The sequence below is a fragment of the Aptenodytes patagonicus genome, chromosome 1, assembly GCF_965638725.1.
Source record: "Aptenodytes patagonicus chromosome 1, bAptPat1.pri.cur, whole genome shotgun sequence".
Classification (NCBI taxonomy): Eukaryota; Metazoa; Chordata; class Aves; order Sphenisciformes; family Spheniscidae; genus Aptenodytes; species Aptenodytes patagonicus.
Window position 1 is genome coordinate 128,866,561 of NC_134949.1, and position 22,175 is coordinate 128,888,735.

Below are 22,175 nucleotides of genomic sequence, written 5' to 3' on the forward strand. Positions count from 1 at the left end.
ACGTCTGAACTATTACCCCAGCTCAGTTTACCATCTTGTAAACTTTGCTGATATGTGAAGTGTTGGATGGGTCCTGTGTAAAGCGTATTGTCCTATAAAACACATTTAAAGAGTCTTGTAAACCCTGGAGATTAACCCCAATGTTTATGGAGAGTTATAGATGCTAATTCTTGCATACTTGTCATTCCAGAGCATGGCCTGGTGGCAAACATTCTTGCTACCTCACAGCATTTACGTCAATGGGATTTGTCCATGCTCTGATTCCTTAGGACAGAGAAAAGAAATGGTGGGAAAGTGAGGAATATGGGCATTTACCATCCTGGACTACATTAGCTGGTCATAAAATCTTTTAGCTATCTCATAACAGGAGACCTCAGACTGGGAAATAGAAGAAGGACCTTCCCCAGAGGACAGTTTTGGTTAAAAGCGTATTGATAAGAGGTGGTCTTGTCCTGTTGGAAGAAAAATGTTCTCTTTCAGTTTTTGTTAATGTTGCTGTGATGGGGCACATCTGTGTATGATCTCCTCTCCTTCCTGTCCTGCCAAACACGCTGAGTTGGCAGCAGCAACCCCACAAACCTTCAGCTTCCTCACCAGCTGTAGGCACCTTAATCTGCCCAGCACCCATCAGTTTCTTCTTTTCTGGGTTTAGCAGATTTTTAACATCTACAAGCTTCTGTCTGGTGGCAAAATAGTAAATAAAAAAGTGGGGGACTCAACTGTTCGGTGTATATGGGTGTAACTGTAGGAAAGTATGTTCTGTGTGTTCATGTAAATATACATATATAATGGTTCAGTGCATTCGTGCGTGTGGGCGTGCATGTGTGTATACATGTGCATACACACATGCATGCACAGTTTGGTGCATATTTATATGGCTAAAATAAATCTGGGCAAATTCAATTTGCCTGAGCTGACACCTAACTGTACCACTGCCTTTGTTGATATCTTAAACAAGTAACTTTGTAGATATCCATAAAGCTAATCCTGGCAACTTTTTGGTGGAACAGAAGGCACATTTTGGGTGATATAATTTCTTTAGGAGACATCAGATATATCAATTATGACACTGAGGGGAGCCACAGCTAGCTCAAGAATTTGAACTTTATGAATAGGTGGGCTTTTTGTTGAGGTTCTCAACACTTTCGTCACCTCTGTCTTTACCAGCACTGTGGGGCCCCAGGCCTTGGGACCAAAAATCCAGGTTGATGCAAACACAGACCCACCGTCAGTGAAGGAAGAGTTGGTATGTAACTATTACAGGAGCTTGACCCCTACAAATCGATGGGCCCTGACAATATCCACCCGAGGGTGTTAAGAGAGCTGGCTGACGTCGTTGCGAGGCCGCTCTCCATAATCTTTGAGAAGTCGTGGGGTTCAGGGGCGTCTCAGAAGGCTGGAAGAAGGCTAATGTCACCCCCATCTACAAGACGCGCTTAAAGGAGGATCCAGGAAATTACAGGCCCATCAGTCTTACTTCAGTCCCTGGGAAAGTTATGGAACGACTCTTCCTGGGGGCTATCACAAGTCCAATGAAGCACGTGATTGGGAAAAGCCAGCATGGACTCACCAAGGGCAAATCGTGCTTGACAAACCTGATCGCCTTCTACGATAAAGTAACCTGCTCGGTTGATGTGGGGTGAGTGGTGGACATTGTCTACCTGGATTTCTCCAAGGCTTTTGATGTGGTTTCCCACAGCCTCCTCCTAGAGAAACTGATGCGTTAGGGTCTAGACAAGTGGTCTGTGTGGTGGGTGGGGAACTGGCTGACAGGCCGCACCCCGAGGGTGGTGGTAATAGCTCCTTTTCATCTGGCAACCTGTCACAAGTGGGGTCCCCCAGGGATCGATACCGGGCCCAATGCTGTTGAATATCTTCATAAGTGATCTGGATGATGGGATCAAGTGTACCCTGATGAAGTTTGCTGATGATACCAAACTGAGTGGGGAAGTGGATGCTTCAGAAGGGAGAGCCACCCTGCAGGAAGACCTGGGTAGGCTGGAAGAGTGGGCTAACAAGAACCTTATGAAGTTCAACAAAGACAAATGTAAGGTCTTGCACCTGGGAAAACATAATCCAGGAGTGCAGCACTGGAGAGCAGGTCTGTGGAAAGGGACCTGGGGGTCCTGGTGGACAACAAGCTCAATATGAGCAAACAGTGTGCTGCTGCGGCAAAGAAAGCCCACAGGATGCTGGGTTGCATCAACAAGGGCATCACGAGCAGAGATGAAGAAGTCATTATCCCCCTCTACTCAGCGCTTGTCAGGCCACATCTGGAATACTGTGTTTGGTTTTGGTCCCTGCTATACAAAAAAGATGTGGACAGGCTGGAGAGTGTCCAGAGAAGGGCCACAAAGATGATCAAGGGACTGGGAAGCCTGCCATATGAGGAAAGGCTGAGGGAAGGGAGCTTAGGGGAGACCTGATCACCATGTTCCAGTATTTAAAGGGTGGCTACAAAGAAGATGGAGACTCCCTTTTCACAAGGAGTCACATGGAGAAGACGAGGGGTAATGGGTACAAGTTATTCCTGGGGAGATTCCGACTGGACACAAGAGGACAATAGTTCACAATGAGAACAACCAGCCATTGGAATAATCTTCCCGGGGAAATGGTGGATTCCCCAACATTGGACGCTTTTAAGATTCGGCTGGACAGGGTGCTGGGCCATCTTGTCTAGACCGTGCTTTTGCCGAGAAAGGTTGGACCAGATGATCCTTGAGGTCCCTTCCAACCTGGTATTCTATGATTCTGTGATTCTATGATTTTTGGGGAGAACTGAGGTTTATGAGAGAGACCACCATGAGACCACCATGGAAAGAGATGATGAGGATGGAAAGGTAGGGCAGCTCTGACCAAGAGCTTTGGGAACAGATGCTGACCAGAAAGGTTGTGAGGGATACCTGCAAGGAACTCCTTTTCTGATGTTGATTATTCCTGTCTTCAGGAGAACAGGTCTTTATAGTTTTTTTTTTTTCTTTTTGCCTAATTTGATAAATAAACAGATGCCATCAATAAATCAACTGGCTTTATTACCTTCTGAATTTGACACAATCTTCTGGATTCCAAATTTTGGCTGATGACAGTGATTAAGACGAATGAGGTAGATGGAAATTAGTCATCCTCACACTAGCTAACTCAAAACCAATTTTTTTGACGGAGAAGGATTCTTTGAAGCTTGAACAAAGAGAGAAAGTGCTCTATGCAATTGGGAAACCAAGAGGCAATAATAGGACAATTAAAGGAAGGCAGATCATACAGGTTAGACTGCTACTTGACAAAGCTGGGCTAATAATTTGTCAGCAAAAATCAATCTGATGAATTTAATCTCTTTTTTTCCTCTTTAATGTGTTTCCAAGAGAGCTCATTATTTGGAATGCATTCATTAATCAACAATACTTTCTGGATAACTTTTGAAAAATATTTCTCACTCTCTTGGCCTAGAGCATGTCACAGTGAGTAATAGATATTTACAATGCTTTGGCTGCATGCTTCGCCATTTAGCGTGCTTCTGTTATCTGCCTAAGGAAGCACAGCTTAAAGAATCAGGTTTCTAGTAACTATATGTATTACCCAGCTATATCTATGATATAGCGTAAAGGAAGGAACACTCAGCTGTATAAGAAGATTTTATGTAGGTGGTAAAAAAGACATGCCCCCTTTTGCTTTTGGAGCATGCTGGAGCTCCTGGTTTCTATCCCAAATCTTGGAAGATCTTTGCTGTGGCCAGCCTCAATAAACAGGTATGACTGAGAGGTGTGCGAAATAACTCTTGCCTCCATGATGACCTGTCTTCATATCATTAACATTTGATTGTGCTCCCAAATTAAAAACCTGAAAGGATGCCCTTGTAAAGAGCCACAGGCATCCAGCTCCAGGTGGTGCTGAGCACAGCCATTTTACAGAGATGTAGCATGCAGCTAGTGGTTTTTTTCCCAACGTTTAGTCCAGTCAGAAATACCTACCAACTACCTTATGATTACCTAGTGCTTCTGAAGGCAAGATTTGCCCTGCCTTGTTAAAAAAAAAAAAAAAAAAAAAGATATGAACAAAATGTTGTCAAGGGTTCAATTCTTTTCACTTCTTAGTATTTAAAACTGCACCTACACTACCTTGCAGAGTGATTCTTGGGGCACTCGTGAGAAGACTGTCACCTGGCTGCGCTACTAACCTTCAGGTTGGACTCTTGGGAGGAAACATGGGTGCACATGGTGTTTCAGGCCCTGTTTATAGTGCAGCCTGTGAGCAACAATGCAAAACCTAGCATTCTTTTCTATAATTTTTTTTGGTTATACTTTACAATAATTACATTCTCTTGTGAACAGTTGTGTGGGCACTGCATGGAAATTTTACTGATAATGGTTGAATTTCACCTCTTGGCCTTCCATAACATCTCATTTAGGAAACTTGCCTCATGTAGGAGCAGCTTCTGTGTCTTGCTGACCCACATGCTTGCACCCAGAGAAAGGGTTACAGCAAAAATGAAGCCATAACACCAGCAAAGAGGTAAAGGCAGTTTTGGCTTCGGATGACTAAGAAATCTGAGTTTGTTATCTCAAATAGCTAAAACGCAGGGAGCCAAAATTACTTCATCTTGGAGCAGTGCAGAGTTGGATGAAGACAGCTCCTCCACAGAGGGAGAAGAAGAAAAGCTCCGCTTCCCAATCATTTATTAATTTCATGCCTGACATGGGATGGCTGATAGCTTTAAATAACAAATCCATTCATTGCATTTGCTTATGGGAGCTGACTGCAGCGGCTGATCTTGCCGCAGGGTGTGAACCAGGGTGCTGCATGCGTTTCCCATGGCTGTGCAGCATCCTTCTGAGCACCACAGCTTGGACCCTGGGGTTACCAGAACAGCAGCCAGGCATGGGCTAAGTGTGCTGCACCCTGCCTAAGCAGAAAGTCTCCCCCACAGAAAAGAGAAAAACTATATAACTGGTAAAGGGTTTGGTGACAGAAGGCTGGCAAGTTTTGCTTATATTCTGGGAGCCATAGTGGCCCCTTGGGGTTGGTCTCCCCACCATTTTTTTCTCAGTGGAGTTAATTTAGACCTTTGTTTTGCAAAAAATGTTATGTGCAGGCCCCATATGCTCCACCTGAGCAGGAATTTCTTCCGTGGTCACAGCAGGTCTTTGAGGGAGCAAGGGTGGCCATGGGAGCATCTGCAGTCTCACTCCTTGCACGTGCCCAAAGAGAGTGGAAAAACTCTAGGCTGCTGTGGGGCCTCTGCAAAGGCCTCAGCGGCGAGGTGAGGTGGTGTGCAGCAGAGATCGGGCTTTCAGCGTTACGGGGAGAGCCCGAAACTTCAGGATTTCCTAGTCACTAACAAAGGTACCTTGACTGGATCTGGTTTATTTCTTCCTCAGTGAAGAAAAGAGAAGATGATGTTGTCTGGGTCTATAAAGAAGACTAATCGGGAATAAACCAGGAGAGCTGGGTGGCTTGCAAGCTAAAGCAACAGGCAGCCATTGAGTTTGGTCTGGGTGAATGATTGCTTGATTGTGCAGTTACTGGAAACTGTGGTTTGAGTGGCAGTGCAAGTGGTTTGTCATAAAGCCTTGGGAGACGCTGGGTTCCCGCTAACCGTAGGCTCCCTCACATCTGCTGATGAGTGGGGAGCCTCCACGGAGGCGTGCAAGAATGCTGGCTGCACGGCAAAGGGTGGCGAACAACGCAGACCCTGAGGATGCTGGCTGCCACACTGGCCGCCCAGAGGCGGGAAAGCCGGCCGGCGTTCCTGTCGGAAGTGCAGGCTCTTTGTGGAAGCCAAGGCTGCAGCATCACCAAGCAAACAAAAAGTGGCAGCCTCAAATGAAAACAGTTTGGTGGACTGAACGAAATCGGTAAAAGATTTTTGTTGCGTAGAAACATGCTACTCTGCCTTTCTGCTTGCAAGGGCGTTGAGGTTATAGCCCACAATGACGACCACAGAGACAGTAAACAGTAGCTCATTGTTTGTGAGGAAGGCCCCGTGTTAATTGTTTGCTGTCCCAAGCAATCGCTTATTGCAATTAGTCTGTGATTGACTGTTAAAAAATCTGTTGCCTGTTTTTAAAATAGACCCTTTTCTCCCATACCTGAGCTTGTGGTGCGGGGCTTTATCTGGCTGAGCACAGGAAGGGGAGGCTGCTAGCAGGTTGACTTGACTTCAGCATTCATACCAGCTCCAGCCTGCCTGGGCTTGGGTTAGTGTTGAATGGGCTGTGGCTTAGCTGGGGCTGCCTACAGCTGCTTCCCTGCTTCGGCTCTGCACCCGGACTCCTTCGGATGAGCTGGGCTGCAGGGACCTTGCCTGGTCTGACCCCTGAATGGCGTTTTCCTGCTTGGATGAGCACAGCAGAAGAAAGAAGGTGCAGATCATGGGAAAGTGGTGAGAACCTCCCTTGATGAGCCAATTACTCAGACTTTCCCCCTCTGATTGTGTCAGGTGCCTCTTTCGAAAACCTTAACTCACACTGTTAGGAGTTTAATTTTAGGCTCATGCCTCCCACATATGGCTTTTATACTGTGGGAAGCCTTCAGACATATCACACTTAATCTGTTTATCCTTACTCATTTTCTTGCCACGCTCGATATTTGTTTTTAATCAAGAACAACTTTTCTGTCTCATGCATTCATCCAGCTAAATGATAATGTGCAGTTCTGCTCCAAGAAGTCACTATGTGCTTGCTGCATCAGTTCAAAGCCAGGCTTGCTGAGCTGGGTGGCAATATAGCTTTTCCTTCTGCCACCCCTGAGCAGCCAGCACAATGCTGAGGCAGTAAAATAAATTATATTTTATTTTGTGCCTCATCAAAAGAAACGGCTGATAAATTCCCAATCTGTGGCCAGCTGTGTGGCACTTTGAGGATGCTTGTAGGACTTTTCCTAGGAGGGCAGTTGGTAAGGACAGAAAGATTCCTGTTTGAGTGACACTGTCCATCTGCTCATCAGAAAAACCACAGCGAGTGAAAGCTTGGCCCTTCAGAAGACAGCAAGAGCTTTGCTACAGACTTTCATAAAACCAGGATTAAACTCACCTACTTCTAACACAAATAAAGCAAATTTTGCACCTAATACATCTGACACATTTCCTATTGAATTTACTAGTAGCTGAAATGGGATCTTGGGTCTGAAAGATAGTAAACTCAGAGCCACGACCATATTTCACTGGGGAGCCTACACTCCCATACCGCAGCTGATGTTGCCAAGGCAGAAGTACGTGGAAGACAAATGCAGATGTTTTAGCTCTGTAAACCTTGGAGTCACACTGGAGGAAGAACTGGATTAAAAGAAAATACACTCTTGCTTCCCTTACAGTCATTGAAGCCGTGACAGAGAGAAAGGAAAATGCTCGTCCACAACATGTATCCATACAAACATGAGTTTGCAGGGTGTTAGAGGAAATAACTTCTATGAAAACAGCTTTGTAAAGAGATAAGGAAAAAAGGTGGGTGTGGTTTTTTTGTTCAGCCATCACATTTTAATCTGCTTCTTTACTTCTGTTGGCTATTTCAGGGAATGTGAGCTGTTTGGGAATACCTGACACACACATCAGGTATTTTCCATGTCAGAATCACCATTTAGGAGATATCATTATGTTTTTCAGCACTCACTTTTATCTGTTAGTGAAAGAGATGAGTGAATGAATCTACGTTGCCAGCAGAGCTGCCCGGGTGGAATGGACATCCCGTACAGACAGCCTCCTCACAGATGCTGCCAGACACCAGCGCTTTAAAACTGCTTATCTTTCACCTTCCATTTTTGCGTACAAGATACCCTGCAAAAAGTACATGCTCTGGAGGGGTCAAGGGTTAGGTGACACAAAACCGTACCAAATTTCTCTTTTACCCTCCCCCTCTTGCAGAAACCATACTCCAAGTCTCTTCTTTTAACATCAGCCTTGCTCTGGTTTATAAGGGATGTTTTTCTGCGTGGCCAAGTTTTCCAGCACCTTGCACCTACGTTGGTCTGTCCTTCTCTGCTCCTTGGAGCATCTGCTTGGATGTGGGTGACTGAGAGGGGCCGCACCTCAGAGCTGTGGTGTGACACTGCTGGTGCACGGGGGGAGGACGGGGCACACGTGGGCTGCTGTTTCACTCAGCCGTAGATGCAAAGACAAGTTTTAGCCCGTCTGTGTGTAACCCCTGGATGAGCAAAGCCCGGCCTGGTGCTTAGTAGCTTCTTGGAGCCCAAAGCCTTGGCACTGCCTCGGTTCTCATGTGGCTTCTGGGGCTGACGAATTAAAAAGTTACCTACGTTTTGCTTTCCTAGAAGATGCTACAGTCATGGGACAGCTGGGAAAGTGGTGACGTTACAGAAACCAGAGAGTGACCACAGGGCAGCTGGAAGGAAAGAGATGCTTAGTCAGATGGTTTGCTCTTCTCTGGGCCAGAATTTCTCCCCTGCTGAAAAGGTATCCCAGTATTAATTCAATGTGTCTCCTGTTATGGCGACAGACCATTTTGGTTTTGGCTTCTGTCAGCACCCACATAACTCAATGACTACTTCTTTATAGAAGTAACCATTAAGCACTCAAACCGTCCGACACTCCACAGGCAGGTGTAAGAAATGACAAATAAAAAAATCCATAACATCAGTAAAACTTCTAGAACAAGGACGAGGTTTGAATTTTTTATATTTCAGACAGAAACAGAAAACACATCTTTAAACTTTGATCTTCTTATATGTCATTAGCTAAAGTGACTATAATCCTAGGTTAAAATAAAATATCCTTCTTAAGTCCTTTTTAATTTAGTCTTACCCACATTTCAGTCAGGTACTGAAGAAGCAAAACAAAGCAAAGCAGTTTTTCATTCTCATAAATCAAAAAGCTTTTCCCATCATACTAAAGCTTTATGCCAGAATTTATTTTACAGATAAATGTACACGTGTTCTGCCCAAAACACCCACAATTGCTAGAAAACACAGAGAGGCTTTGAAGGATTAAAACAGAGCATGGGACCTGCAAATAGAGCTTGGCTAATAAGGGGTTTTTTTCAGTTCATTGGCAGTACTGAAAGAACTAAAACACAGTTTGTTTCAGGTTGCCCCAAAATGAGAATATTCAAAGTGTTTTGGATGAACAGAAGAGTGAAAAAAATAATTTGTGGCTGAACAAAATGGCTTATTGTACCTGAAATCAAACATTACAAGTAATTAAGTGAAGCTGGAACCCTGTTTTCAGTCATGAAAGCAAACAATTTCGTCTTAAAAATACAAACGTTTAATTGTTTTGTCATTTTGTCAGCGTTTTTTAAGGTCTTATTTTTCTGACCAGTCCAACCAGGCAATGTTGGACATAAATTAGAACTTATTTTTCTCGATCTGTGTCAGCATTTTCCAGGAAAAAGCTATAGCCATAAATGCCATCCATCTGCCCAGCCAGAAACCATGATGTTACCTGCTTCTAATTTGTATAATAAGTGTGATTCACTAATGACATGCAACTGTTAGGAAAATATCATGAACTCTCAGTCTTACAGCAGACCTCTAGTTTTTCATCCTTCTAGGGTAATATTGTACTGAAAAAAAGAAAGAAGACGCTGGTCTCTGCTACCTCTTTGAGGGAAGGTTTTTCTCTGAAGTGTCAACTCCATCTCCCATGCAGCTACGTGAAGTGTGGAATCTGCTAGGGCTGCCTGGCGTGAATAAGCTTGTAGACCCCAAGTGAACAAGTTCTTGAATGTTGTAGTCAACTAGCATTTTTCATGGTGGGAAATCTTCCATCTCGCGATGGGCTCTTATCTAAAATACGTTATACAACAGACTTTTACCATCCAGTCCTGAGGTTATGCAGAAAGCTATTGAAAATGCATAATAGATATTATTTTACAGAATAATGTTTTATGTGCAACACATATTCTAAGTTATTTCCTCTGCAAAGTCCTGTGGTAAAACATATGTTGACCTTAGTAACATTTCCTTTTTTTTTTTTTCATTTGCAATGTATATGGCTGTTGAAGAGCCAGCGTGTTCCTATCTGTGACAGCCTTGCATTTGAGAGCCAATATGGGAACAGAAGACGTATATAATGGGGAATGAATATATCTGTCAACTTCATATTTCTCTCTGGCGTATCAATGCACATCACGGGGTGAGATCCTCAGTTGCTGAATATTGGGCCCCTGTGTGTTTACTCTGTGTAGAGTACTGTGAGGTCCAGTGGTTGTAATGCAATAACAAAGCAAACCCACTAAGCCTGGAGCAACTGCAGTGTTTCATAACCCAGAACATGAACACAGTGGTGTTGCCAGAACTGTGAAAGCAGCTGTGCAGACTCCCAGCGTCAGGGGAGTTTGACGTTGCACCTCAGTCAATGGAGGTAAGGACTTTGTGAGAGTCAGCATTTGTGTTAATTAGAATAACTGAGATGCTTGCTTGTTTTTTCTTTTGATCTCCGTCATCCATGGATATGTGTGCTCAAGCTGGAGAGTATTCCTTTGACTAGGAAGCCCACAGTGCTTTTTGTTTCTTGGTATTGTCCCGCAGGACTAGCTCCCTGGACACAGTGGAGGAGGATTTTCAGAGGGTTACTCAAAATCTTTTCTTTGCTGGAGATGGTGTACAGCCCCAGGAAACAAACACAGAGGAGGGCATGGAAAAGCAGCAGACATTAAAAGCACTATCACATGCTTCTTTTCCATTCTCAGAAACCCTGGTTGTATACTCTGCTTGTTCTCTATGAGGAAGAAGTCACGGGGGTGAGGGCAGAGGGGCGTCTTTCAGTTCACTGAGGAAATGACTTCTCTCTGCCCTTCTCCACGTACGAATGGGAACCCTCCAAGGGAATCCAAAGGGATGCACGGTCCCAGAAGGATGTGCTATTGGTAAAATACGATGCTTTGCACAACTTGAGAAATGTAACAGACGTGCATTAAATCATGTCCATTGATGGGAAAGACATTTCTACCCTGGTAAGATCACGTCTTTGGTTCTGCAGATTTACTGCTCGGCCGTGGGGGGCTCATGGAAAGTCCTAAGAATTCTGGTATGAGCAGTGCTGCGGAGGTGGCGAAGGTTTACACCTGCCTTGGGCTGGACCACTGTCAGAGGGCAGTGACATGATCCAATTTTGGACTCTGACATGATCCAGTTCTGGACTATAGAAGACAGCTACTCAGAAAATGAGTCTGGAAACAGCAAGTTGATGAAAAACCCAGAAACCAATTAAAAAAAAAATCCTTTTCTGTTCCAGAGAAGTCTAGGCTCCTTCAGGAGCTCAGTTCCTGTTATTTATTTGCATTGTGTTGCTGCCTGCAGGTCCTACTGAAATGCCAGCAGCCCAATGTGGCTGGCAAATTAGCAGTAGAACCAGTTGCAGTGACCTTTCTGCCAGCAGTCGAGCAGAGAGTACAGAAAATAGATGCAGAGGGTATCACTGACAGAGGGGCCGTGGTAATTAGGGTAAGCTCTTTCTGTTTCACAGTAACATACTACAGTACTACATACTACAGTATAAAATCGCTCAAGGCACAATTTTGGCATTTCATGTTCCAGTCTTCACCCTGGCTAAGGAAGGCTATGCCTGACAATGTGATGTGTGAAGACTGATTTCTTTTTTCTATGGGTACCATTGCGCAAAGTGAGGATCTGAGCCTGTCACCAGGACCTTGATGGTCCACACAGCCCTGCTGGGCTTCCTATGGCACTGCAGTGCCTATGCTGGAGATCTCTGGGGTCTAGGACCCCTCACCACTCAGGGTGGCCGGAGTCTTGGATCCTTTATCAAAAACCTTCTTCCACAAGAAGAATAAGGGAAAGAAATGTATAGGTGAGAGAAGACTGAAGGACAGTATAAAAGCAGCCAAGGTGCAGTGTGCGAGTAAGAAAATCACTGGACATGTCGGTCTGTACAGTGTGGCACCCAGCCAAACTGTGATACCGTGCACTTTTTATCATGAGCAACAAAGTAAACAAACTTCATGGTCCCTTTGCAGTTTTTCAAAAAAGACCCAGGCAGAGAGGCATGTCATGTGAAGCACAGGGAAAGTAAGTGGGATTTTGGTTTTCCAAAGGCAAGCAAGCATGATTTTGGCAACTGCCAGAGACACATGTGATCTCCCCCTAACCCTCCCACCCCAAAATGAGTGGTACTTGGCAGAGACAACCCTGGCCGGTGGTGCTGGGGGGAAGGTACCCTGTCCTCACCCTCCAGACTGCCGTCTGTTCATAGGAAGAGAGTCCTGAACAACAGCAATAACCCCCCGCTCAACCTTTCTCAGCTGACTGATTCACTCTTTTTATGGAGCTAACCCATCCGCAGACATCCTTCGCTCCACAGCCAGAAATGATTTGCTGTTCTCTTCTTTTTTTTTGCAGTAGAGCATGCTTGCTCCTCACCCACCCAGCCCCCCTGGGGTGCCGTGTGGCAGACAGACTGACAGCTGGGTCCTGTCATTCCCACCCTGCACACCCAAAGCCCAAAATGGCACCCTCAGGGGCTCAGCATTGCCCAAGAAAGTCATACATCGAAATGTAGGGCACGGGACTCAGTCCCCTTTGCTCCTTTCACCAGCAATGTCAGCTCAGAGCAGGAGTTTCATGGAAGCTGGTAGCTTGGGTGGGTTTGGATCTCGGTCAAGAAGAGGGTGGGACTGTGAAGCTGTAGACAGGGAGGGTGGGTGGGTGGGCCAGGAGGTCAGTGGGACCATTCCCTGCTCTGAAGCAAGTCCGAATGTATCTGCGTTGCCCCTGGCAGCCTGCTTGTTCCCAAGCATTTTGGACCAGCTCCCCTCTTCTGTGCCTGAAGTCTCTTGCAGATCCCCAGCGTAGCCACCCCATGCCAGCAAGTCTATGAATTTCAGCATTTAATATTGTTCTGAGTATTATTTATGGCAGAACCCTTTTTCTAGCCTAAACGAATTATTCCTTCATCTTTTCCCCATAAATCATGTGTTTCAGTCCCTTGCAGCTCCTCTCCCTCCTCTTTCCTATGTGCTCCCATCTGCCTGCATCCTCTGCAGAGCCTGGTGCCAAGGTCTGGGCACAGGGCTGCTGCTCAGGGCTCCTCAGTGTGGAGCAGAGCGGAGTAATTGTTTACAGCACTTGCTGGCATGTCCCAGAATGACATTTGCCTTTTTTCCAACAGTATCACATTGTTGATTCATGCTCACTCCCCGCTTCGCTCTGACCCCCGGACCGGTTTGCGCAGCAGCCCACTCCACCTCACCAGCTTGTCCTTCTTCTGGGCACCCGAGTTTTCCTTCCTGAATGCCGCCCTCCATGTCCGTCTCGCTGAGTTTCACCTTGTTGATTTCAGATCCATTTTATTTTATTTTACCACGCCCGCTTTGAATTCCAGTTTTGTCTGTGAAAGTGCTGCTCAGGCCTCTCCAGCCTCATGCTGTTGAAAATCCTACTGAAGCCAAGATACACCACATCTAGAGCATACCCCTACCCACCAGCCCTGTGACCCCACCAGAGAAGGAAATTCGTTTGGTTTGACATAATTTGCTCTTCACAAATCCACGTTAGCTGTTTCCCTTCCCCTTGTTATCCTCTGAGAGTCACAGACTGATTGTCTAATAATTTTGCTGAGTATTTTTCAGGGTGCCAAACTTTGGTTGACTGCTCTATCATTCCCCAGGTGGTCTTTCTCTTCCTTTCTAAAGCCAGGTACCATGCTTTGCCCTCAGTTAGTGAATCCCACATCTCAAAATTCATTCACACCTGGCTTATTGGGAGCACTCTCCCTGGGATTGCCAGGAGCGCCGGCAGCACGCAATGAGTACATGGCCAGTCCCATAGGTAGATCTACACACATTTACTGGCCACCTTTCAATGAGCCATGTGTTTCCAAAAAGCAGTTTACTGCTTTCCAACACACAGCAAAAATGGTGTCATAGGAAGAAAGGCTGCTGCAAATCAGTCAAGTCAAAATCTGCTGTGTAATTCTGGGAGCTGAATTTGTCCCGTGAGAGGTGGGTCTCCGTACACGGGTCTGGGAGCGATGCCTGAGCTGACCAACAGGACCGCTGTCTTTTGCTGTATTTTTGGAAAGTGTCACAGGGAGCTAGCTCCTCCAAAATAAAAAAAAATATAGTGGAACATCCTCGTGTTCACCTCTCCTAAAAAGCCTTCTGGTGGAGTTCTCTCCCGTTCCCTTGAGATTCATTGCTGAGTTTTCTGAATTTGGGAATGACGTAATTTCCTTGATCTTAGCCTGGTCCCCCAGCCACCTAATCCTGCGCTACTTGCACCTACCCACATGACTTAAATCCCTGTGTGATACCTTTTACAGACGCCTTCTTTAAAGATAAACACATGTTATAATAATAGCAAAATAACACATTACTCTAGCAGGTCTTCACACTTGTTAACACTCATCTGGATCTATGCAACCTCATTTTTATGTCTATAATTTTATTTCCATAAATTTTAAATCCATACGTAGGCTGTGGGATTTAAACACAGGTAACTAATGCCTTTCTTTATGAATCTTACTGTTGGTGCACTTAACTGTAGTGCAGAGTACAAAGCGCAAGAGAAAATTTCTTTCCTGGGGACCATATGTTAAAAGAATAAAGCTCTGACTTAATGTCGTAGCCTTGCAGAGTAGCACAGTCAACAAACCACTATTAGATCATGGAATAAATATCGACAAGTTCCAGAGTATTGTTTAAGCCTGTTGCTATAGTAATTTGAAATTTTGTTCTATCAACTACTTAAAAAAGGGGATGAAACAACACGTTGGTATTTAATTCTTTCCAAATTTATTGTGTTGGCAACACTCAAACCAGAATCATCTGCTTTTAAAAGAAAAGTGGAGCATGGGCATCTCTAGGCTAAGTTACTCTGCGTAGGCTTCCACCCTGGAAATTATTTTTTCGTATTAATGGAGAAGAACAGTCTTTTCCCTGCTCACTCAGCCGATGCTTTAAGGTTCACAGCTCCAAACCAGATGACACTGCCTTTTTTTGGAGCCACATAAGTTTATAATTTCATGTGAAGGATAAGTGTTTTAATGGGTAGTCGCAGAAGGGCACGGGGCATGTAGCGAGCTTTCCTGGGCAGCGAACGCTGAGGCTCTTAAGCACAGCGCAGGAAGGCATGTATCATCCATAATATATGGACTACCCCTGAGCAGACTTTCTGCAGTGTGAAAAGACGGTGTGAGTGCATCCGGGAACAGCAGAGATGAAGGTCAGGAACTTGGGCAAGCCTGAGGGGACTAGATTAATTGTAGGATGCGACAAAGGATCAAGCGTTGACTCTTATCCAAGTTACTTCTTCATAGTTGTAGCCTCAACTGTGTGAGGCTCGAGTCCCTTAGCAGGGCTCGACACACTGACCAGTAATATTTTTTCCTTGTTTCTTATGCATTTCCTTCCATACCCTTAGCAAACCACAGTGCAATCTTCTGAGGCCGCATCAGTCCCCTCCTGCATGTACAAAGTTGCTACAGAGGGTGTGTAATTCAAGAAAAAGTTTCTTTTGCATTTTCTCTGAAGTAGGCAATATTCTTTTGCCCCTCTGTTGTTTAGTGTTACCTTTATAACCAGTTAGAGGTGTCCTGCTGGGTAGTTTCTTAGGATTTTACAGTTACTCTTTCTTAATATAAAGCTGTAGTTTAACTCTTAGCATTTTGTAACACTAAGGCTCTGGAAGGGAAAGGAAAGTGCTTTTCAGTCTGTGGTACACACATTGTGCTGGTCTGTGAGGCAGCAGACAGGTGGTCTGTGGATGGATAAAAGAAGTAAGAAAATCAAAGCATACCCATACACATCCGAGAAACAAACAAACTAGGGGGGTAAAACAGACTTAAAAATTAACATCTGAAGTTTAGCATCAATTGCATTTGCCTGCAGAGGAAAAGCAAATTGGCAGCACTACACAAGCTGGCTCTTGAATTTTTTTTCAAGACGATGCATAGCTTTTGGAATAAGGAATGTTAAAAAGCACTGTTGGGCAGCATTGCCCACACTGTTGCATAAGAGTTATGGAGACTGCAATGCCACCATGTGAAATTTGGTAAGTGCCTTTGTCTAAATGTCTGGGGGTGGTACAATTGCAGTTGTGTCTTTGATTTGGCACCATACTGCAAATTATTAAATAGGTGGCTGCCTGCTCTGAAGTTACTGTGTAAAAGCGTTTGATGGCAAAGACTGATAAAAGTGAGCTTCATCGGCTCGTGCAAGCCAGGATTTGAAACTCTGGTAAGTTTTGGTACCTGCCTGGGCACACTCGCTGTCCCTGCGACTCTCTACAAAAGCAACCCTGGGAGGGTTAAATCTTTCCATCGCCAGTGACCGACATGCCCCTGGGTCCAGCCTTTCTCCAAGGAGCAGCCTTTCCCCCTTCTCAGTGCTCAGAAACTGGGCGGCTGGCGCCCTGCCCACGGCTTGTTTGTCAGAAACTGGGATCTTTTCTTTTCTGAGTGCGTGGCTGAAGAGCAGCGAGCGTGCCTGGCCTGGCCTGGCAATGTCCTGCAATGTCCTGGGGCTGAAAATATTTCTCACGGCTCTGGTGACTTGCTGCTGGTATGGTGACAGCTCTCAAGACCCACTGGTTGACATCTTTTTTTTTTTCTTTTCTTTTTTTCTACCTTGCAGCCTGGCAGGTACAAATCTTCTACTCATGGCTCATTAGGCAGGCTTTTTCGCAAGGGAGAGTTTTTTCCCCTCCTCTGCACTGATCTTGACATGTATCACCCAGAAACGAAGACACCCTGGTGGAGAGAGTGGAAGGAAAGGGGAGCGAACACTCTGCTCTCACCCTAGGACTGCTCACCCTCCACAACTGCCATGGACACCTCCGAGGGCTGAATTTCATGCAAAGCAGGTAAAGAGAAATTCAGACTGCATTATTTGCACCTGTAACTCATTTGCAAAGTGCCATGCTGCAGGTGCAACTGAAAGGTTCAGGACCAGTTTTTTTTAAAAATCTACCCTGAAGCACCATTTCTTGGGCTGCTGGCAAAACCGCTAGCTCAGTGGTGGGGCCAACAAATGCTTTTGCACACTGGTTAGGTCTCATATTTGCAGGGCTTCCCACATAGTTCTCACCTGGATCCTGACACACAGAGTTTATAAATATTCAAAAGGTGACAATCTAGTTATTTTTGCATGAGTAAGTTGTCTGGGCAGTAGCAAACTGTAGCTGCTACTCCAACCTGGAAACTGAGGTAGTTTGTGTCTCCTTGCCTGTTTTTTCCATGGGAAACAATGGCAGACAATTTCGTTCAGCATTGCCTACAATGTCCTGCCCCAAGTGCTGTCAAATACCTCCTGTGCAGAAAGGCCTGTGCAAAAAGGGTCTGGAGACCTTTCTCCAAGCTACACGTTGTGATGTGCAAATTTGTCTACTTGACTGCATGGTACAGCCACCCTGAAGCTTTCAATGGTGGCAGAGGAGCTACCTCTGAACCCTTCTCAGAAATGACCAAGATAAGTAACCTATCCATAGCTATTTTCAAGAGCTGCCTGTGCTTTTTACAATAGTGTGAACTTTCTGGGCCAAACTCTCTGTTGGCATAAACCAAGAGAGTGTCAAGGACCCAGTTAACAAAAACCAGTTGGGTGGGTGGAAGGACTTACACCACTGAGGACAGTTATGAGCTTACTCTCACCCAGCAAAAGTTGGACAGAGTTTAATTCTACTTTGTTCTACTGGATGCTGCTCTCCCCTTCAAGCTTAAAGCTTGGCTTTGCTCTTGGCTGTAAGGAGAAACCTGTGGGGTGGCACCACATGCTCAGTGTTTTCTGCTGACAAGACTGAAGAGGAAGATCCCTCATTTTGGAGCCACAAGCCCCTCCGTGCTTCCCTTGCAGCATGCCAAAATGGGCTGGCAAGAAAGCCATGTTGCGGGTCCCCATCTCTCCAAGTGCGAGAGCTGGTCTCTTCCCTTAGGGCCTGTTTTCTCATATGCAGAAGCCCAGGAAATGTCATGGCTGCAAGTTTTGGGTGGGGGAAGAGGAAGAACATAGTCCACTAAAAATCAGCACTGTTGGGCTCACTAAAGATCACAGGTTGAACTCTGGGGCAGCACCTTTCTGCAGATGCTGCTGGCAGCATCAGTGAGAATTCGGAAAATTTGGACCAGTTTGTGAAGCAGTAGCTTGGAAACGAAGCAAAAATGACTTAGAAAATCAATGTTTGATGAAGCTGTGCTATTATGACAGAGAAGAAAATATGCTCGAAGAAAATATGCTCAAAGAAAATATGAATGAAATGGCTAAGAGGACAGTTCACCTAAGTCCCACAGAAAAATTATTGGACACCTTTAGCTCACTAGCGCACCCAAGGAATTCCTGCAGGAGTTATTATTTTTCAGATATGACCTTTTTTTTTTTTAGCATTACTTCTTTGCAATGCAAGGATGGTCTCTGAAGTGCCTCTGTAGAGAACTGTAACTCTATATATGGTATTTCTGAGTTTAGGGAGGGCAGATGTAGCCATCTTCTAAAGAAAAGGCTCTTGAAAAGTGAAGAGTGACCCTGTAAAACTGAGGTGCTCTCTAATAACTAGGAGCAGTTGGCAGGTCTAAGCATTGGACAGGGCTAGGGGCAGGTATGCATATGCAAACATGAAAGCAGATACGAAACCAGATAACATTTATTTTACTTAATCCTTGGTAGAGGCACATTCCTGAAAGTAACTAGGGCACTGCGTCTCGTGTGCATTTCAGGAAAGCTGTTTCTGCAGCCGAGGCTGTGCCGAAGGGGCACACAGCCTCTGCCGCGCGAGGTTGCCGTGCTCCTGGTGCAGGCTCAGGGCCGTGGCTGGCCCATTGAGTGGGCAGAGCCAGACGTTGCACGGGAAGCATGGACACCGAGACGGGCACGGTGGGGAGAGCAACCACCGCTGTGGGTGCCATGCGGCACAGCCAGTGCAGCCGAGCTCCTGGAGGGGGACAGAGCTTCCCTGTGAACCAAGGGGTGGGAGCAGGGACTTCACCCCAGCTCTCTGAGTCACAGTTCGCTTTCCATTCTGGATTTTTTTTGGCAGGATGTCTAGCCGCATCTACCTGATTTAAGCATATCTTCCATTTCTCACTGAGTGCAGGCCTGTGGACACGAGAAGCACCTGAGCTCTGCTCCCTGTGGCCCAGCGAAACAGGTCTGTGGCACACGTGTGGCACGCTCTTCCCACAGTAGCCCTGGATACCCTGTCATGGGGTGAAGGGCTCAAGTGCGTGCAAGGTTAGTGCAATAACATGCGTTTCACCAGGCTTATGGACAGACACGATATCTTTCATTAGACCAGCTGATATTCAAAAAAAACCCTAACAGGCAAATTGGTGGACACACAGCTCTTTCCTCAGGGCTCAGAAAGCAGCATCATCATCTTCCAGGCAAAACACAGGTTAGAAACAACAGCCCTTTGTTCAACTCAGTTGTGCTAGCTGACCAGTCAACTTGAGAGGAAAAGGGCAGTTACAGCCTGTGGGGTCAAGATAGGGTTTTAGCAAGGGGAAGGTGATAATACGTTTATTCCTTCAGAGCAAAGCAGGGGGGAAACAGGTCAGCAGGCCGCCCATGTGGAACGAGCATCATTCAGCTAGACAGAAGGAAGATCAAAGTATGCCTTAAATACATGGACTTTGTTGAGTCCATAACTTTTTTTTACTGTAGTAGAGTTACGCATCTTCCTTTTCAGGGTTGTCTTTTGGAGTTGTATCAGAAGCCACCCTTCAGGATGACCCTCCGAGAGGTCAGAGGGAATGTTTAGTGAAAAATATTCTCTACATGGTAACTGGATGCTACGGTTCTTTATTAATTGTCCAGCAGAGTTCACTCCAGCATGTAAGTGTTGTCCAACTGCATAGTTTCCATAAGTCCTGTAGTGTATGGGTGTAGTGTGTGTCACGTTTCATGGTGAGCATGTGAAGGCTCCCTGGATTGCAGTGGGGCTGCTCGGAGGGCAGTCGTGGCAGTGGCTGCAGAGATGGGCTTACAGATTTTTTTCTGCTTGTTGCTGTTCATTTGTCAAGGGCGGGTTCAGTTTGTTCTGCTTCTGATTATGAGTTTGTTGAAGGTGGGGGTTATTTAAAAGTTAGGAAGTTAGATGCTGGGGGAAATTTCTTTCAAAACATATGGTATTCTAACACTGGTTGTGGTTACTTGCTGATTTTCCATGTGGATCACATTAGGGTTTAGTATGTGAAAACCGAGGGGTAGAGTCAGTTGGTTGGTTTTTTGCATTGAAATAAGCTCCTGGTTCCTCATTCACTGTAAGGTAAGAGTAGTTGCTTTGATAAGCAAAACCCAGTCTTACACCAATGAAGTAAGTGCCATCATCGCCCTCCTCCAAGTGACTAGCGGCCTCTGAGAGTCTGCTCTAAGGCACAGCAATGTAATGGTTGCAAGCTTGGTGGAGATACATGTGTTGATCTGCAGGCTTGCCTGTGCATGGAAAATTGAGTGCGTCACTCCTCTAATGACAGTGCCCATGAAGCTGATAAAGTAGTAAGAATATTTCAAAGACAGCTTGATGGCATTGCTGATTACTGAATTTGTGATGGGAATTGAAAACAAAGTACAGGCTTCCAATCCAGGTGGTGAACATGTGATTTCTGAATGTTGGTTAAAGCATAGGCTTGGTGGCATACTTATTCAAAAAGAAAAATCTTCTGTGAAGTTGGTTATAAAGAAGTTGGTGTGTTTCAGGGTAAACTGGGTGCCTATGGCCTGAATTTATTGAAAAAAAAATTGGTGGGGTCAGGGATGAAGTGGGTGAGTTTGGTGGTGTCTTTGGGTTGGGAACCTGTGACTATCTTTTCTTTTGCAGGTTCTTAAGAGAGGCTGCAATGCTCTCACTGGGGATGTTGTTGCGCAGGCGGTGCTTGGCTGTGGTAGCATGAATGGTGCTAATTTGGGGTGCTTCGTGTTACCCAGCCCATGGAAAAAATCCTCAGCTTTCTGTGTGAGGAAGGGCTGAGGATCGTTTCTCTGCCTTGTGATAATTCTTCAGGAAAGTTGGAAGCAGAAGATCTGCCAAAGTTGGGGTTTATTTCATGTGTTGTTGGCTCAGGAGAGCAAAAGCACTGAATTCAGAATTGTTGTCTCAGTGCAACCTTTGTGTGCCGCAGGGCTTCCCAAACTCTGCAGCTAGGCAGCTGACCGGCCTCCGCCAGCAGCCAGGCTCCGGCTGCCGGTGCTACGTGTGCACGCATGCAAAGAGCTGCCTGTTCTGCCTGCTGTCTGACCTCCTGCATCTCCCCCTCTTTTTCGCTCGAATCCTCCCACGGAGGAAGAAGTTGCTGCACGGCTGAGGAGTTGCACAGACAGGGAGCTAGGGGATATACTGGGTTTTTCAGTCATATTACCCTGACGTGGGAAGCTGTTTGTCCTCCTTCAGTATTCCAGGCAGCCTGCCTGAAAAGAAGTCCTTATCCTGTGCTACAGGCCAGTCGTGTTCACAAAGGTCTCTTTGTTACACCCGTGTCTGTTGCATTGTTCCTCTCAAATGAAACTCCCCTGCCAAAGCCCCGGCGTACTTGGCTCTGAAAGTGCCAGGCCGGTAGCGCAGGGGGTGAATTCCTGCTCGTTCCTCCTGTCCTGCTTCCTGCATCCTCCTGCCCCATAGTTTTCCTCTCTCTTCTGCTATGATGGGTGGGCGAATCGGGCAAGATGTGGTGGTGCATCCTCCTTGCAGCCCATGTTTTTCACCGGCTTCAGATTATCAGGTGGGCAAAAGTCTTGCTCTCCAGACAGGTTTGAATAGGTTTGCCCAGCGTCAGACCTAGCATCTGGCCTCTGAGCAGCTGATGACAAACAGGCTTTCAAAAACGGGACTGGCTGCTCAGCCTATGGGGAATCGAAGCGCTTAAGCTCTTCATCATACAGGAGGGTTTTTAGTGTGTGCTGGATTCATTGGGAGGCTCCTCCTGCCTCCTCACTGCAGCCATAGGAGCAACTCGGAGAATAGCAACATACACTTAAAAAATTGACCCTCCAGGATATGAAGCAAAAGGAGAGCAGTTACAGACCCAGAGAAGAAAGCTCTGGGGCTATCTGGAGTTGTCATGCTCCTTGGTGTCTGTACAAAATTACGCTGCCAGGCACCTGGGAGCATTTGACAGCTTTTTAGTCTAATGCACCCATTTCTGGCCCCTGGGGCAGGGGACACACCGCAATCCCAGAGCAGCCAAAGGCTGTACCTTGAGTTTCTGTTGCTGGAGGCTTTACCTGAATTGCCATGCAATATTGTTAATGCTCTCTTTTTTCTAGTCAGCTTGCCCTGTACTC